General features: G+C 39.8%; 1 protein-coding gene across 5 annotated transcripts in view; it reads left to right on the top strand.

Annotated features, from left to right (window-relative positions):
• Window positions 1-6,201: 6,201 nt before the first annotated feature.
• RGS17 (regulator of G protein signaling 17) overlaps window positions 6,202-18,408 on the top strand; it is a 93,354-nt gene continuing 81,147 nt past the window's right edge. For 3 of the 5 annotated variants that reach the window (XM_033097776.1, XM_033097766.1, XM_033097738.1), the window contains exon 1: window positions 6,202-6,353. The gene's annotated coding sequence lies outside the window, so the exon portion shown is untranslated. Of the gene's footprint in view, window positions 6,354-6,998; window positions 7,100-8,328; window positions 8,422-18,408 lie in introns of all 5 variants that reach the window. The other 2 variants (XM_033097756.1, XM_033097746.1) reach the window with 2 other exon arrangements.

The raw sequence follows: 18,408 nt of genomic DNA, 5'->3' as shown, positions 1-18,408 counted from the left end.
GTATATACAAATGGTCCCCATTCTTTGCACATCACTCAAAGGGCCACTGTCATCTACAACCACTGAGCTGAGCAGGATCTCTCTAGCCTCTGTGCTACTCGTCACTCGATTCCTAATGTTCTGATTCATCTATGCAGCCTTCACAGAGCCCGGCACATACCTAGCATATTGAAAGTAATCAATACTTTCTAAGTAGCTGCCAACGAAAAGTATAAGAGTACTTTTTGAACGTTGTATTCTAAATCTCTCCTTCCTTGAATTTCTATTACAAATCTGCAAAGCCATTCAAAACTAGCTCCATGTAATACAAAGAAACTTCTCAGGGTATGTACTTCAATAGGCCACTTTGATCATTTGTAATTTTTATGCTGTTCGATTTAGAGTTCTGTTTACAAAACACACAATTTCCTTTATTATCACTCTCTGACCGAACTCCTCGAAAGAAAAGATCATACCACTTTATCTCAAGTATTCATGGTACATTTGTCTAGTATTTGAAATTGATTTCTTCTGGTTACTTCATGTATATAAAGCCTACCTCACTTGGTTTATAAATTCTCAAAGATAGGAACAATATTTTCTACTCTATTTCTACTCCCCCCACAATGCTAGGACAGGCACTTTCTAAGTGCTTTTTAAGTGAGTGGGTAATGACTGAATGGATGAAACTTAAAAAACAGGCTCTCATATTAGGTATGAGTATTGGTAAAATATAAAATTCAAATGTGAAGACTTAGATGAGTCTATAAAGAACTCTCATATGCTACTGTAACATATTCATAATGTGAAAATGGTTCACAGAAAATCAAGAAACAGAGAGCCTTTTACAAAACTTTTGCAATGTGAATATAGATCTCGTGATTTGCAACTTAAGGATATTTCAATATGGAACTCAAAAATTAGTGACCTGGGCCCTTCTAGATATGAGGCATCTTAGCAAACTATGCCCTTTCCACACACATACACACAAAGACCTGTGTGAACTTTATACATCTCTGAATATGCTCTGCCATGAACCAAAACATAGGAATATGTGAGGGACTACTGTGAAATCTAGACCACTGCCTCCCTCCACCCTTCTTTCCATTAAACCTTGGAGGTAGGTCTGACAAAGCAGAAGACTGTTTCACAATCCAGCTACTATCATCTAGGAACCTTTAAAATTCAAGATAATATAACATGGACCCTTAATTCAGATTTTTTCTTGATCACATATGAATCCGAACATAATAATTGAACATCAGCACATAATTGAATAATTGAATATCTAGCTGAGATAAACAATTTTCTATTTCTCCATGGAGAAGCAGAAGATTGTTGCCCAATGTTATGTGATATATCTGTTGAACCAAACAGAGTGCAAATATGCAGTTTCCATCTAACTGAGCATTTGTATAAAGTACTTAGATTATTGACTCAAGACCACCTCTATGTTGGTGAGCCATTATGGAAATGTATGTTATACAAAACTGGGCAAAACCGACAAAGATCACAGGACGGTGTTGGTATCTACTTCTATGGACACATTCAATTACATTGACCTACAAACACACTAATGCTATTCTAAAAGAATAATATTGAGGCTTTTAAGTTCAATGCTGGTAAGTTAAACAAGGGAACATTAATAAGTAATGACTTGTTAAAAATAAAGTACTTATAAAATATGAAAGTCTAATAGCATCTTATTTTACATATTCGGGAAGTAGACTACCTTTTCTTTCTTTTCTTTCTCTCATCTCCTTCAAATACTGATAAAGAAACACAAGTATTTTCCATCTAAATCAGTTCCCTCAGAAGAGCCTGTTTCTAAGGTTTGATTAAAACCAGTTGAAGAAACACGATAAGCCCTGTTTACTAGAAGTAAAGGAAAAAATGTGTTTAAGCAGTCATATTTCAACTATCCCTCCACCGTTTCCTCTGGAGGAGTTTTTCTGGATGGAGCAGTCGGGGGTTCCCAGACGCAAGCAAATTTCTTTCTTTTTCCTCTGCTTTTCAAAGGTAAAAACAGTTGCTTTTTTTTTTTTTTTTTTTTTTTTAATGAGCATGATGTAAGGAAAGAGAGAATGAAATGGAAAGATGCTACACAATTACTTCCTGAAATAACCTTTCCAGGGTACCAAAGTCACTGAGGTAGATTCCAGCTCTCCCAATGACAAATACCCCGAATTATGAGTAAATGTACTATAAATACTTTGACGTTCTGTCCTTTCCCAATATCTTCTGTCTGCAAATATCTTGCCTGCAAATCTCCTGTCTGCCTTACTATGAAGTCACTATACCAAAATCTGCTGCTGTACCAGATTCTCTCCACTTGAAAACACATTCACACAGTACGGAAATGGTCATGATCAATGCTGCTTTTCATAGTTACCACACAGCTGTTCAAGGACAAGAGGCCCACTGAGCTCTGAAATTCTGTACAAAAAAAAGAAAAAGAAAAAAAAAGGCATCTCCATGGCTAAAATGCATTGAAATTCATTTCTGAGTCATATACAATAATTTTATATAACGTTTACACTTTTTGCTTGTAACTTGAAGACATACTAGCAGGCATATAGTGGACTTGAATAAGTTTACTAAATTGAATTTTTGACCCAGTCATCATTTGATGTCATCGGTGTTGCACATATTTCTGAAGACCCAGATATGCACATGGACTGCAAGTGATCAAACTCTATGAGGTCAAGGTCATTAAAGCTGTGGTCAGTCCATCCACCTGTTCAACACTCAGATCATAGGCAACATGTCCAGTTACTAGGACACTATTACTGAAGATTCTGGTTAACACATAAAAGATTACACAACAAACCACAACCATGAAAGAAAGTCACCAAGCGATTACACTTGACTTTGGCAAGTAAATTATTGGCAGAATAGTCAGGTTATCATGAGTGCAAAAATTTGCCCAAACAGCCTTTATTGCAATTAGGGAAGTTCATGGAAGTAAGGATCTTTTTTGTTATCAAGTATGCTTGTTTTAAAGATGGTTCTAGGAACACTACTCTGGCATCTAGTTTGAAGTGCAAGGAGCCATCTCTGACAGAGTGGACAGATGAAACAATGCAGTCTGTCTGTGCCCTTGTGAGAAACAACACATTCTGAGAAGCAGCAATGAGGATCCAAGACAAGAAGCATCACAGAAATAAAGAACACGTTATTCATTTTCTAAGCATGTTATTTATTCATTCAATCATGCATTCATTCACCAAATACTTACTGAGTATGTACTAGGTTCCAATGCTAAAGCTGTTCTAGGCACTAGAGATAAAACAGTGAAAAGTGCAGGCAAAGCTCCTGAGATACTTGATTCTAGAGGGCGGTGAGGGGATAGTAAACAAATAAATAAACGTTAGCTGATTCAGATGGTTGAAAAGTATTTGGAAGAAAATAACGCAAGGGGATCCAAGAGAATAACTCTGGGGCAGAGTACATTGGGTGGTAAGATAAATCCTGAGTAGGTGATAGATCAGCAAAGACCTGTAGGATATTAAGGAGCCTACTATGGCAAGATCTGGGCGCAGAGGCTTCCCAGACAGAAATAACAGCAAGTATAAGCTAGACTTCTTGAAGAAAGTACAAGAAACAGGCCGATGTGGCTACAGCACACATAGCTATTGTCTATGGGAGCCTTGTATAAAGACCTATGCTGGGACAAGATTGCATAGAACCTGCTAGGCTGTTGTAAGGGATTAGGGGCTGTATTGAAAGTGCAATAAAAACTCATTAAAGAGTTTTTAAGCAGAAGCGTGTCATGATCTGGTTATGTTTTTAAAAAATCACTGTCATGCAGGGTATCATGCGGGGTCTCTGGTCCCACTCCCCACATAAGAACACACCACATGGCGAGGCCAAAAAGGAATCCCCACGGAGCCATAGGTAGGGGAGTCATACCACTATAGTCTCGCTGGCAGCGGGGTTGGAGACACAGGAAGCAGGAGCCACAGGATCCGCAACCCACTGTCCTGCCTTCTCTGCCAACCAACCTGGCTTGTTAACTGCAACCCACCTCTCTGCAATCCGAAATCCACAATCTGCACTTGCTAGGCATAGCCACGGCAGTTATATCAGTGGCTAATGGCTAACCCGTAACAGCTGATGGCCAACTAGTCACAGCTGATGACCATCTACTACCCAAGCCAGCACTTTTCCACGTGAGGTCGAGAGCCTGGAAACTGCTCTCTGGGACTCTGTCCCCACAGATCATTCAGTTGTTGTTTGAAGACTGTGTTGTTTTGGGGCTGTGGAGGAAAGGCCAGCTGGAGGCTTTGGGGTAGTTCACGTGAGAGATTGATAGAGGCTTGACCAAGGTATAGCAATGAAGAGGGAAGAAGTAGATGAACTGGGGACATGTTTTGCAGATAGAGACACAACATGAGTTGCTAATTAATTGGGTGTAGGGGGTAAAAGAAAGACAAAATTAAGAATCACTGTTGTACACCTGAAACTAATAATATTGTGTGACAACTTTAATTAGAAAAAAACCGAAAGAGAATAAAGACGACTTCTAAATTTTTGACTTGAGTAACTGGATGGAACAATTTGAAGAGGAACATGTTTGGAGCGGGTGGATATCTGGAGTTCTGCTTCTGAGATGTCTGTTAAACATAATAATAGTACCTACCTTGGAGAAAAAAATAGAAACGTATGCAAAACATTTAGATCAGCACCTAGCACACAGTAATCGTTCACTAAATATTAACTATTATAATTATTCTTCAAGTGGCATTGCAAGAGTATTGAGGACAGAAAAGAGTTCTATGAGAGATCAGGACAGAAGATATCAATCTGGGAGTTACGTAGAATTCAGTGCTGCTCAAAACATTTTTGAAGAAAGACCTTATTTTTAATGCTCATGGGGCCAATTCGTTTGTAAAATCCACAAAAATGAATTACTGTACAAGTAAAATAAAACAGACAAAATACAGCTTAATGTGCTTGGATGTCAAGGCAATGTCCAATTGCTATAGAGTTTCTAAATCTTACTCTCAATTTGTGTACTGTACTTATCTTTCATTACAGACCAATAAGGAACAATTTGTAGACAACGCCAGACCAGAAAACACACTTTGAAGAGCACCAGTACTCAAAGCCTTGATGTAGCTAGAGAAAGGAGGCCCCTGGGGCAAACCCCGAGACACAGTTAAGTCATGTGGGGGGAGGGGGCCAGGAGGCCAGTAAAGGACTTTGCGGTAATGCCGACACTCTTTGAATGTATGAACTCACAAGCAAAGGGAAATCATATATACTATTTACAAGTAATCAGTTTTAATAGGTGTAAGAAAAAAAGCCGAATCATTCCTCCCAGAACTTACTCCTCTTCCCACAGATGGACACATCTGAAGAAGAGACACGCGCTTCCCTCATTCACCCCACAGACACTTCTACCTAATCCTCAGAGATGCAAATGCAGCGCCCATGATGCGTTCAGCATCCAAAGCGCCGTCCCTACAAGCAGGGCTCCGCTGGTGAACTGAACAATCATCAGACCTGCTAGCTACTGACTGAGCTGTCCCCCGTCCGGGAAGGATGCTCCAGACCCCAAGCATCAACACCTCTGTCAATAATTTCACGACTCTTGCCTTCTCTCACTCCCAACTCTGGCCCCAGCGGTCCCGCCGCCTGAGGCGAACACGTTCCCAGACCGAGAGCATCCGCAACCAGAGGGAAAAGGGTCCGATTTCTGAGTGAGGGCGTCAATGAAGGGAAGAAGTTTTCTGAAAGTCCGAGCCTGTGGTAAGCAAGCCTTGCTTCACTTCACAGTTTTTCTTGCCCGCCCACCCAGGGACTGCTTCCCCCGGGACCCCGCGGCGGCAGGCTTCTGGTTTCAGGCATTCCCCTAAACGCAAGGACAAAATAACCCGGGCCACGGGGGAACGGTGCAGTTGTGAAGGGCCTGGCTGCCACAGCCTCTCTAATCAGAAGGTTCCCAGGTCTCAAGGCCCCCGCAAAGCTCGGGACCAGATCGCCGGGGCCCGGGGGCCCCGCCCGAGACCCTCCTCGCCGCCCGCGCGGGACCCGGGCCAGCGCGCGGGGGCCGGGCCGCCCGGCGAGGGGCGGGGCCGTGACTCACGCGGCCGCGCGCGGGGGAACCGGCCCCTCCGGCCGAGCCCCGCGAGGGGCTGCGCCCGCCCGTGGGGCGCATGCGCTCTGCCGTGAGGCTCCCGCTCCCTCCCCGCCCACCGCTCCCTCCGCCCCCTCCCGCCTCCCCTGCATCCTCGCCTCTCTCCCTCTCCTCGCCTGCTGGGTGCTGAAGTTGGACGGATGGCAGCAAACAGGCTCCGCTAGAGGACCCAGCACCTCAGCCTCGCGCCCCCGGACCCATCGGAGAGCTGCCCACACCTCCAGGCTCCTGGGTAAGATGTTACCACTGAAACCGAGCGGTGCGAAGTAAATGACAGCAAAATGTCTGCTTTGCACCAATGGATGAATTTTTTAAAGGGGGTGGGGGAGGGAGGTGAAGGCAAGAGGGGGCGGAGAGTGCAACTGCCTTTGCCCTGGCGGGGGAGGCTGCCGTGCGGGGGTCTAGGCGCCGCTCGCGGGGCCGCTGGAGGGAGCAGGGGTCGCGCGGCAGGTCTGGGAAGTTGAATCCGCGTTGCCGCCTCGGCGCGGTCCGCTCGCCGCCCCCCAGCTGCTGCGGAGCGGCGGGGCGAGTGTCCTGCCCGCCCAGGGAACCCTCGGGTGGGTTCCCAGCGGAGAGCTGAGCGCCTTCGGGGAACGTGCAGAGAGGGCCAGGCCGAGGGCGGCGGAGACCCTGCGGGGTCGCGAGGTCCCGCGGGATTTTCTGGTTGGTTGTTAGAAAACCGAATGTGAAATTAACAGTGTACAATCGACCGATCACCTCGGGTGGTATTTTTTCTTTCTTACCTATGGAAAAATGCACTATTCAGGTGGAGAAGGTGTAAAAATGGGATTGCAAAAAACGCATACCTTGAGCATCTGAGGTGTTTGTTGTGTGTGTCAGGGTTGGGGGTCTCTTTTGTTCCTTCCCCTCCTCTTAGTCGAAGGAAAAGGAGTTCGTGTGTGCACGGCTTGAGGTGGATTCACAGCCACCGAGGGGCGAGGAGGAGGAACGCCCACCCAACCCTTAGCCGCTGCCGAGGTGGGTGTACCCGAGACTCTTGCTGCGGGTGATGATGATTCTTTTATTATCGATGGGAATCAGTGTAATAGCTGCCTCCTCGCCAGCCTCCCGCTTCCTCTCCTCTTCTTGTGCTGCGGCAGAGGCAGGGTGCAGACACTTGGCGGTTTCCTCCCCTTCTTACTACCTCCTTGTCTCCGTGAAAAATGTCGGAGGACTTGAGGATGGCGGAGGTACAGAGCTGGCCTCGGAAGACGCGGTGTGGAGATGCTCCGCGCGAGCGGGAGGCTGCTGGCAGCGCGTCCCGCGCAGCCCGCGCCATCCTCCAGAGTCACTAGGCTCCTGGAGACGGCAGGGATCGCCAGGCCAAAAAGGAGCCCGCCCTGCCGGGACCCGCCCTGCGCCCTCCGCCTCCATCCGGAGCCGGGACACTGGCTCACCTGGGACAATCTCAGTTGCTCAGGCAAGGCTGCCTCTGGCTCCTGACATAGTTTTCCAAACCTCCTTGACCCTTTGATAAATGCTTCCTTCTTAGGAGTCACCCGAAGGTTTTGTCTAGAGAACTTTGCAAGCTTCCCATAGCTGTTTCATTTTTAAAAATTGTTTTACAGCAAGATTATTTCCATCATGGGATGTCTATCTCAAATAATATATAAAGCGAAATCTTATAGTTTGGTTTGCATCTAGAATAAGCATTTCTGAGACTGGATGTCATCTGCATTTCCGGCGTTCATACATACTGGTTTTCCGGGTGATGAACCCTCATTTAATTGGAGAAATGAGAAACAATTTTTATTTTTGTAATGGAAAATAGTGTTTTTCCTCCTGGTTCATAGCTAGACACTGTGTGTATAAGGTAATTTTGAAAACTGAAACACAGTATGTAAATTGTATTTGTTTCTGAAGTCCTTTGTAGTATCAGTAATGCATGAAATATACATTGTAGCACTAATATCTAATGAAAAGGTGATTCCTACTCATCAATTCAAAGGAATGAGCCATTGACTTCTTCCAGTTAACTTGGTATTATTGAGCTATTTCTGTTAGCATGAACTAAAACAGTAAATAGCACACCCATGGGAGAGTAGATTTACTCACTATTTTTTATCATCTTAAAAACTATATTTAGAGAAACCATGGAAGAGTAGTTTATTTGTGATTTGTGGAGGTGAGAAAGTAAAAACAAGTGTTTATTATTACAAAGTGATTGGATAGCATCGTTTATTAAATAAAATCAATCTCCATGGCAGTGACACCTGATCTCAGAAGCATGGGCACTCATCCTGAATTTGTAGTCTGAAAGATTCTGAAAACCACTTGATTTACAGAACAAACAACATAAGGTGGGTGTTTTGCCAATTTCTACCCTTTTTGTTCTGGTTCCTTAGCCATTTCTTGGTATTTTGTTTCTGTGGAAAGGAATTAACAAGGAGAATTAATTTGGTGTCCCTGTTCAATTCTTAAGGCATTCAGCTTTACCGTCTTAAATACATAGCTCTTTGTTTTTAGGGTCCTAATATATTTAATAATGTTGAAAGTCTAATTCACTATCATTTGTGTGGACTTCTTAAACTTCTGAAAAATAATAATAGATAACATTCCTTAACATTTCCTTGGGCCAGGGACTTTGTAGAAAAGGGAAATTATATATATTCATATATATATATACACACACAGACACATATATATGTATATATATACATATATATGTGTGTGTATATCTGTATATATATGTATATATACATATATGTATAATATATGTATATATGTGTATATATATATATATATATATCTCACACATACATGCATGCACACACACACACCAGGGGTGCCAAAAAATGTATACAAGTGGACACTTTGGTCAACATTGCTCAAGCAGTGTGGTAGTTCACCGTAATCAGAAGTGTCTGGACACTGATGGTAACCACTTTGAGCACCTCTTGTAATTGCAGAAGTCAAATGTGACTTGTATTCATCTTTTATTATCATTATATATTATTACTATTTTAATAGTTTTCCTTTCTTAAAATGTGTATACATCATTTTTTTGGCACCCTCTGTATATACATTCTTATCCATTTGACATTATTGTAACAACCAAATCTAAATCTGAATTAATAAAAATTCTGGTTAACTCATAGACTAAAATGTAAGAAAACATTTACCTTGTAATCTACAGTTGTAGAAATAATGGCTTTCCTGTTAGAAGTCAATTTGCTGAAAGACATGGGCTTTTCTGAAAAAGTGGAAGGTGTGCATAGACAAAGAGGTATGGAGCCAAGAGGGATGGGAATCCATCCAACCACATTTCTGCTGAGAGTCCCTTTTCTACTAGTCCAGCTCTGCACTTCACAGTGAAAATGTTGCACTTCCCAGGAGTGCAGATGCATGAGCATAACACTAGGTGATGTTAAAAGCATTTATTTCATCTGATTACTACAGGTCACATTTAAGTATGAATGCATTGTAGAGGCTTAAAATTGTATGACATTTCCAGAGGGGTGTCTGGGATCCTCAGGATTATTATAAGTTCTTATGGAAAGCTCAAAAAAACCAAATAATCCTTTGATGTAGGTAGCCAGGACTTTTAGTGTGAGATTGATGGATACTCTCACCTTCCCTCTCTCTTCCCATCTCCACTTACCCCTCAAAGACTTTCCTAATATTCAAAGAAAGTCAGACTCCTGCTATTGTACCAACATCTAGCACAATATCTAGCAAAAGGCAAGTGTTAAATAGGTATTTATTAAATGAATAAATTTTGCACAATTGATATGGCTCACAAAAGGCTTCTAAGATTTGGGATTACATTTTTGAAAAGAGTACTCATGTTTATTACCAAATACACTAGTTTGATAGCCTAAAGATCATGTTCATGGTCCTACGTCTTTTGAGGGAGCAGTTTTTAGAATTGTCAGTTTGTGAATATGCACAGTTTTAGTATAATTATATTATTGATTTGTTTCCAAATTATTAAAGCATGAGATGCTCATTTTAGATCCCCTCGAATAGATTTTAAAAATGTATAAAGCAAAGTTTGAATTACTCATGGATTTTGAAGGCCTGGATGTGATGAATAGGAGCCTTGGGTCAAGGTGACCTTAGCTTGTGCCCTGACTCCTCCATTTAACAGCTTTGTCACTGTAATCAGGTTAGTTACCTGCTCTGAGCCTCAGTTTCCTCAGATGTGGAACAGGGATAAAGAACGACCTCCTACAATGTTTGCAAGAATAAATATAATGCAATGTATGTAAAGTGCTGAACGTGTGCCTGGCATGGAGTGAGTACTTAAAATTACCCCATTGCCTAAAGTACTTCTATTGAAAATACTAGGCAGGACACCACCAGTCATTTCCAATGCATACATGGGCCTTTTTTTATTAGTTTCAGGTGTACAAAACAATGCAATAGTTAGACATTTACACCCCTCACAAAGTGATAACCCCCCCCAATCTACTACCCCTCTGACATCATATATAACATGGACCTTTCTTTTAAAGAATTAGAATATTATAGAACTTCATACTTGCTTTTTAAAATATTAACCTTACTTTGTTGGTGTTTCCCAAGAAATTAAAACGGCTATTTCAATATAATTTACTGACTACAAAATAATTCATCTTATAGATGTCTTAATTTATTTAGCCATTCTTTGATTCTTGGATTTTTATTTCCACCATTTTACTGTTCCAACCAATGTACCTCCTTATTCCTAGGTTTTGTATGTGTATGGCACTTTTTTCCTTTAGACTTGATGCTTAGAACATCTAGTATTTGCCAACATATTATCTTTTTAAAAATATTTTCTAACTTGATAGGTGAAACTAGATTTTTCAAACTTTTATTTCTTTGATTACTAATAATGCTGATTACATTTTTGATATGCTTATAAGAAATTTGTCTTTAAGAATAGCTTGTTTGAGTCTTTTGCCCATTTTTCTATTAGTATTCTGGTACATTTTTTCTTAGTTATTTGAGTGCTAATGTTAATTTTTTTTTTTTTAAGCAAAAGCAAACAAACAAAGGAAATGCTTAGTGACAAAGAAAACATGTGGCAAAGACTCCAGAGTTCATTGTAGGTGAAACAGATTCCAGCTCAGCTGGAGTGGAACAGACATCATCAGAGGCTGGAGGTGGGACAGTCATGGGACTAGGTCAGCTCTGGTGTCCACAGCACACTGTCACCTGTCACCATGCCTAGGCTTTCCAAAGTGCATAGCTCCTTTCAGAAGCCCAGAATCACTTAATAATTGGGGTAGGTCATTTTTCTGTTTGGGCACGGTGCACAGACACTCACATCCAGATTTTTCATGGATTCTGTCTGCCAGTTGCCAGTGTTATAGGAGACCTTTCGAGTATTTTTGAGATAAATGAAATTGAAGGGAAATAATGGGAGTAGATGGAGGTCCTACAGGGCTTTAATTGAAATTTCTCATCAGAATGAAATAAATTGCGTTTAAATACAAACCCTGTCAGATTAGAGTCATATCTTCTCTCAAATTTGAAGCTGTAGGTGAAATTTAAGTATTTAAAAGGTGAGAATCTAATCAATTCTCTTAATGAGCTCTGTATCTGTAGTGTTTTACATGATTCAGTATTCTTTTAAGCCCCTGGTTTTGACTTTTTCAATTCTGTGACTCTTGACAAATTTGCTTTCAAAAACTTAAATATTTAGTTTGAAACTCTATTATAGTCCCTTAGAGATTAAACTACCGAGAAAGTGTGAAATTATATAATTATTGCTGGTTCCAGTTTATCGAATTATAGTAAAACCTTCAAAATGCAATGAAAGTATATACTCTTTTATTATTATTAAAACAAACAAACAAACAAACAAACAAAAACCTCAATAATTCAGTATCAACTAACCTGGAATTTATAATGATAGGAGTCCCCAATAGGAGAAACAGTGAGTTGTGGTGGAAAAAAAAAAAATCATTTCAAATAAAACTGGATATGAATTCTTGCTCTACTATACACTAGATGTGCAGGCTTTTTCATTAAATTATATAATGCTTTATATTTGACATTCTAGCATGAGTAAGACACATCTAAAATCTTTCTGAATTTCTTTAACTTTGTATTTGAGATTGAAAAAAAAAATTTCCGTGTCAATAAACATAATTTTATTATAGACAATGGAAGTGTTTCACAAAGCAAATATTCACTTCCTTGTGTTAGGCCACAAGCTTTGCACAGTACTGCTCATTGGCTATTGAAATACAAAGGTTATAATTCAAGAGCCATGGCATTACTGTAAAACAGACACAACTCAAGGGAAATTATGACATAAATGAAAGGAGCAGGTAAATGTCTACTTCATTTCTTCAATTATCTTGGGTCTTCCCAATGGCATAGTGAATTCAATCTAGTGAAAACTCTTTTGTGAAAGATGACACCACTGTCTCTGTTTATTTTTAGTCTCAGTGAAAGGTGTAGTAGGAAAGGCTATCCAATCTGGAGATTTTATGAGTCAATTGTGGTCAATTAAGAAGTCCTGTTTCTCACAACTCTCCTACTTTTTCAGATTTCAAGTTAATCAAACTCAACAACTGTTTGAAAGTCTGCTATATAAAAAGTGGCAAACTATATGATTTAATGTAGAGGATCTGAAAAAGCATATGGAAAATTGCCCTTGAAAGAAAGGGACTTTAAAAGCAGAGTATGTAAATTGGTAGAAAGAACCCAGCTTTGGGTTCAAATAACCAGGGATAGTCTAAGCCTTGTTGAAACTTGGTATTAGTATCTGTTAAATTAAAGACTGGCTGTACATACCTCAAAAATGTTGAAAGTTTCAATGAAATTTTGTCTGTGAAAATTCTTCATATATTGTCAAGCACTAGGAGAGTGTCAGATACTGCACTCGATTTAAATAATTAAAATCAATCCAAGAAACTTTGTGTAAATAAGTGTTTGAAGGGATTTGAATTTCTTGCCAGTTTTGTCATAATGGCCCTTATTAATGTTGAAGTTGCCCTCTGTGTGTTTGCTCTGTCTTACCCTTTCCTGAACATCTTGTTTAACCAACATGTTACTGGTTGGTTTATGAACATTCATTCGTTCATTAACATCCCGGAGCACTTACTATGTGCCAGTCTCAGGGATGAGATTTTTGGATGCAAACACTAATTAAATATGGCCTCTTTCCACAAGGAATTCACATATAAGCTTCTTCAACTTATTATTTTGCTTTTATCTAGTGAGCACTGGTCATTTTAAGTTTACAAGTCAAAATTAAACACCACCTGAGAGTAATATGCAAGGATCTCCTTAGGGTTTAGCAATTTCAGGCTAATTGATCTCAAAGTGTAGATGTCCCTACCGCTAACAAAAGCTGCTAAGCAGACTCAGATAAGGGGAAGGGAAAGCAGGAAGTGGCTTTGCTGGTGGATGATTTAACAACCATCACCATGTACAAACAACAAGACAAGAGACTCAACCCTCTTTGTGAACCCACACCAACTCCCAATTTTCCCTCATTACAGTAAAAAATATATATACATAACGTACATTGTGCTTGTTCCCCCCTTATTCAAAGGCTAGTGAGAAGATCATTGTAATATAATTGAAGCTATATTAACACTTCGGGGAGAGGGTGAGCAAAGGGCGACAGAGGATGATACCCCCACCCTTGCTTAGGATCCACTTTCCCATGCAATAAAAACATTAAAAAGTTTTCTCCCAATACTATTGCAGTTCCTTCTTTGGTAAATAATCTTTTTGTAATATAGTAAATTGGCCAGAAATCCAAAATACCCTTTTCAGATAATTTTTTTTTACATTTTAGAGAAAGAAAACCGTTTTCAACACCTTGTGGAAATCACAAGGGTGATCTCTAAATCTAGTAACTACTAGACTTATACTGATGTGGGAAGATTTTATATCATTTATAAGATCAGGGACAAGACTTCAGTCCTTTCTAGCAAAATGCTGTAAATATACACTTAATTTGGCTATATGTATACAATAATGAAAGACATTGACATTATGAATGAATTAACTTGAAGGTAAGCTAAGCTCTTATTTCAAAAAGCCACTAAATTTAACTTGCTTGTCATTAAACGTTTAGCTGGGCTGTTAATAAGTAACTGTACCTGCTAATTTGAGGTTTGAACCTGTTTCTTTCTCAATTTGTTTCCACTCTGCACTATCATGCAGTATTTTATCTGTGACCTGTTGAATTTAGTATGATCAAGACTCCCTAGATAACAGCAAAGGAAAAACGAACATCTTTTATGACAGTACTAAAACATAGACATGCTACAAAGCAAAACAATGCCCTGTACAATTTACAAACTGTTATGACTAACTGAGTGCTATATTTTGAATTGGAGTATTAAATACAATAAAGTGGAGTATTATATACTGTACTGTGAATTGGAGTATTACTTTTTCCCTACCTGCTGTGTGAGTAAAGCTTGATATTTTTCTTTTCCCTTTGTGTCTTTTCATTAGTAGTATATGTATTATTTCTAAATACATAAATTGAGGAGGAAAGAGTATCAATTCTTTCTGTAACACTTTACAGAAAATAGGTGTTTACGTTATTTTATGTAATTTTAAGGTAACTACTTTTTACCCCCCCTAGAATTTAAGACATCTTAGGAACTCAAATGTTAAATGTGTCAGGAAAAAAAAAAAAAAAAGGAAAGGATAAAAACTGGCTGTTTTATTCTCTTCTGATAATCAGGAATAAACTGGCCTGATTGTCATGTCTCTGCTAAATTGTGAATAAATAATGTTGGCAAGTTTAATTCCAGCTATTAGAGCCCCTGTCTTGTTTACCTGCTCATGTCAAAGTAATCTGAATTTTTGCTGTTGAAGAAACATTTTAGACTAAATTGCCTTTAGTAAATCCAATGTCTAATGACCCACCTACATTTAAATAAATAAGGATGTAGTTGAAGAATACGTTTATTATATATACCATTCTTAATGTTGAAAACCAAGAGATACACCGGTATCAGTGTCTTCTGAGTGTATTGTGTGTTTCCCCTTTTTGTTCGTGGTTGATGGCAGGAAACAACTCACCTGTGCCTATGTGATCATAGCCAGGCATTCAGAAGGAAAAGATACACACTTTAGAATACAAGGGGAGGTACCAATGAGATAAGAAGGAAAGCCAAGTAAAACACAGAATGGCTGGGCTCAGAATACAAGGCTATTAGCTTAAAACTCGTTATATCTTAAAGTATAATATCATTCAGTACATTATTACATAACTACTGTATTATGTAACCACTTCCAGTTTCATGAATTCATGTGACCTAATCTTAAGAAGATAATTTTTTCCCATTAATTCAGTAATTTCATTGACTGAACATCTGAGTAATGCAAGTGGTGTTTCATGAGGTAGAATTTCATTAAATAAATGTTAACTCCAGGAAGGAAAAAAATGTGAAGCACTTTTCTTGACCTGACAGAGGTTATGGTAAATAGTTGAAAATTCTTGCAGGCAATACCAGGCTTCAGTCACATTGATGAAACAATTTGCTCCAACTATATTTTAAATGTAATTCCTCCTTATTTAATCTTAAATAAAATCTATTTTATTTTTGTGATGTAAAGAGACCTCTACAGTTTGCTTTAAAATACCAGCAATGAATAAATGCACAAGCTAAGCTTTGTTTTATTGAGCAGTTCAATGACTTAATGTCTAACCTGTTTATTAAGACTTTGGGGAGTGAGAGGTATGCTTGAAGAAGCTTGTCTGCTCAGTGTCACTGAGATTGTTTTTAAGGGAATGTGGATTTATGGCTTAGTAGGATCCCTGAAAGTAGTTACTCAGTGAGGCTGCTGATTAGAACCAAAATCAACGTTGGCACTTCGTGTGCTGGCCTTTCACCACTCGCCCCAGGAGAGTTCTAGGCTGGTTAGACTTCAGGGAAAAAGAAGGTCATGTGCTTAAGAGCGGAGCTCAAAGGGTGCAATCCAAAAAATTAAATTACGGGAAGGCAGAAATAATGGAAACGGAGAGTGGCCTTTTGGTGCATCTGTAAATATGACCAGAATGAGTCTGTTTTTCCAAGTGTTTGCATTAGATTTCTTCAGGTTCAGGAGTCATCGGTTTCACCTCTTTTATTTCCTGCCTTCTTATTAATTAATGCAACTAAGTGGAGCCCTACTCTGTAACTGGGACTAGTAAAATTAAAGACATAGCCAAGGCTCAGGGAGCCTAAAGACTGAAGAAAAAATCTGTATGTGAATTGTTATCACTGTTATGTTCTAGGGGAGAAGTAAAATGCTGTGAGAACCCAGGAATTTCAGATACATTTGAGATGGCCAGATCTGGCAAAAGTTTCACAGAGCTTGGGACATTTTCTCAAATTATTGAGAGAGACGTTTTGGTAGGCAAAAGAAAGGCCTTCCAGACTCAAAGACAACGTAAATAAAAAAGGCACAGAACTCATTTGAGACATAGTTTTCTAAGAATACATAACACAGACAGGAAACCACAGGACAGTAAGGCCAGAAAGGAGACAGCTACTGGGGTCAATATCAAAGTGCAAAGCTAGAATTCTCCTGGTAATCACAGAGCAACTGCCATGGGTGTCCTGGAGGAGGGATTCCAGAGTGACAGCAGTGTTTCCCCAGGTCTGTGCAGGCGGCAGCAGGGGCGGCAGGGACAGGATTTCAGCTGTGCAGGTGAGAGAAGATACAGCCTGAATTGGGAGTCCGCAAAAGGCCCAACCTAAGGCACTGGGAAGGTGACTTTGTGAGAACATGTTCAACTCAGAGCCTTTAGGACTTGGTTTCCAGTGAGATTTAGAAGATGTACAAGGAGCCTTACAGCTCACATGAGGATTTGAGCCTGTGTGTCTGGCTAATACAGATGCTATTAAGACCTGATGAGGAGGTTAGGGAGGAAATAAGCTGAGTTCGGTTTGGGAAACAGTGGGACCCCCCCCCCCCGCCCCCGGACTTCCAGCAGATGTTCATTCAGCAGGTTGTTGATTAAAAGCCTAGTTGATTCAACAGGAAGCAACAGGTATGATCTTTGGCGACATCAACAGAGGCACATTATATCTAGAATGAAGTTGGTGACAATTCTGTTCTATTCTGCATATTCCAACCACAACTGGAATGTTATTTGAATTTCTTTCCTTCTGGATTAGAGTCACGTGTAATGATTAGATTAATTTTAAATTGCCCCAGTGATACAATGGGGATAATAAAACCACATGGCAGACTTGTAAGGTGATAATATAGGCAATTCTCATGGCACAATTAGCACTTAGGGTGTCTCAGCTCTTATTTCATTTCTCTTCAGAAAATCATTAGAACTAGTGGACACACATCATAGAGATGGATTTTGCCATTCTGTTGGAAATAATTTTAACAGTCAAATCTGGCTAGCTAGGTGGGCTGCCCCGGAAGGTGGTAAATTTGCTGTCAAATGTTTGGTGAGAGATGTGATGGAGGAGATTTAAGGATTGGGAGGGTGAAGAACTTCAAGGCCTCATTGTGACTCTGAGGTACAAATGGTTCCAGAGAATTGGGGATGCAAACTCAGGAGAGACGTTGGGGCTAGAAATAAAATTTGAACATGTTTTACTGAGAGGTGACAAAAGTAGGTGATTGCCAAAGGAAAAAGTGTAGAGAGCAGTGAAGCTTAGAATAGAATTCTGGAGTATAACTGCACTGAATGGGCATGTGGGAAAAGAAGGAAACGAAAATACGTAGGTATATACGTACATAGATATACTCTCATACATGATGTGGTCACAATGAAAAAAAAAAGTGTTAAAAAGAGAATGAAGATGCTGTAGTATGCCCTGAAACCAAGGAAGTATTGTTCTTCGCCAATTTTATTCATATTTATATTAATCTTCCAAAAAAATACTGAAGAAGAGAGGTTTAAGAAAGATGAGCAGCTGAGTTTTGTCATGTGGCAGAGAGGGCAAGAATAGGACCAAGGCGACATGTTAGATTTTGCAATAAGGAAGTTTCTTGTGATTATCTAGAAAGCACTGTGATTAATGATTTATACATCATCTATTTCCCGAAGGTTTGAGGCAGCTTAAATAACAGCACTTTTCACACAAGGCAATGAAAATGAAACAAAATAAAGATAAGAAACCATAAAGAGAAATAAATGGGGGAAGGGGGTGAACTCACCACAAAACATAGCTAAGACTGTTATTGTAACAGGAGCGCTACATTTTAGCCCTGAGATTCCAGCAGCCAAAATAAAACGGTTACAGGACAACTTACCTATAGCTCATTGGGTAATGAAAGAAAACAGTTTTTCAGAAGCATTTTTGTTTCTTGGCACTAAATTCCATGGAGTAGACCTCATGGATTCTTTGATAAGGAACAGTGACATTGGA

The sequence above is a fragment of the Rhinolophus ferrumequinum genome, chromosome 3 (genome assembly GCF_004115265.2).
Source record: "Rhinolophus ferrumequinum isolate MPI-CBG mRhiFer1 chromosome 3, mRhiFer1_v1.p, whole genome shotgun sequence".
In the NCBI taxonomy this organism is placed as follows: domain Eukaryota; kingdom Metazoa; phylum Chordata; class Mammalia; order Chiroptera; family Rhinolophidae; genus Rhinolophus; species Rhinolophus ferrumequinum.
This window is presented reverse-complemented; position numbering and strand designations above follow the sequence as displayed.